Source organism: Cavia porcellus, unplaced genomic scaffold (genome assembly GCF_034190915.1).
Source record: "Cavia porcellus strain 051 isolate PalLab524CR breed Dunkin Hartley unplaced genomic scaffold, mCavPor4.1 scaffold_8, whole genome shotgun sequence".
Classification (NCBI taxonomy): domain Eukaryota; kingdom Metazoa; phylum Chordata; class Mammalia; order Rodentia; family Caviidae; genus Cavia; species Cavia porcellus.
The window spans coordinates 41,121,485-41,122,493 of NW_026947491.1; positions in this window are offsets into that span (position 1 = coordinate 41,121,485).

Here is a 1,009-nt window from a genome sequence, read left to right on the forward strand (position 1 = left end):
AACTGCCAGGTACCAGGTTCTAACTGCCCCTCTTTTCCTAGTGACATCATTGGTCTGATTTAAAGATTAGACTTCTTGCCATCAAGCTGACCTGTTATTCAGCTTTTTGTCCATTACTTAATATTATATTTTCTTGACCTGCTGTTTTTTAAGAATCATTAAATGTTAATCTCCCAAAGTAAACATTTAATGGCTAAAAATAGGGAAAGACAATTAGAAAAAAGTTATTTTCCCTATAGTTTCCTGAGTGTCTCATGTGCCAAAGACTCGCCCCTGGGCTGAGGCCACTGGGAAGCCATGGAACTTTGTGAGATGGGCTGTTTGTTCGAGGTCCTAATGTCACTGTGGGAGTCCCTGCAAGTGGACTGTGCAGCCCCAGCACCTTCTTGTCCCTGTTTGCTCCCCCGCTTAGGATATAAACAATTTTCTCATACTGCAGGCAACTTCCATTACCATCTGTGCCCATCCCAAGCAATGGGGATACTCAGTCATGGACTGAATTCCCCAAACTGTGAACCAACATCAACCTTTTCCAAGATCACCACCTCAGGTACTTTGTTAATAAGGAAGAAAACCTGACTTCCAAACTTTCCCAAAGAGAACTTTTATTTATTAATTTTTAAATTAGAGCCAACTAATAACTGCGTAGGAATATGTCCACATTTGCCCCAAGGATCAAGGCTCAGGTGATACTTTTCCTTACTGAAGGTGATAGTCATGGCAGGAGACTGGGCCCAGGACCAGGACCTGTATCCCCAGGACCTGGACCATGCTTAGCATATAGTAGACACTTACTAAGCACTTCAGCAAATAACAGATGGATATATAAACAAATGTGTATACATAAAATTATTCTCTCTTGGTACTAAAACTTACCATCTAATAAATAAGGAATTAAACAGTGTTGACTGTTCCTCAGAGGTATAGGCCACTTAATAACTCCTCACAGATTCTCGCCTGTCTTTCACACACAGTATCACTCATGCATTTACTTAAAGTTAATTATCTC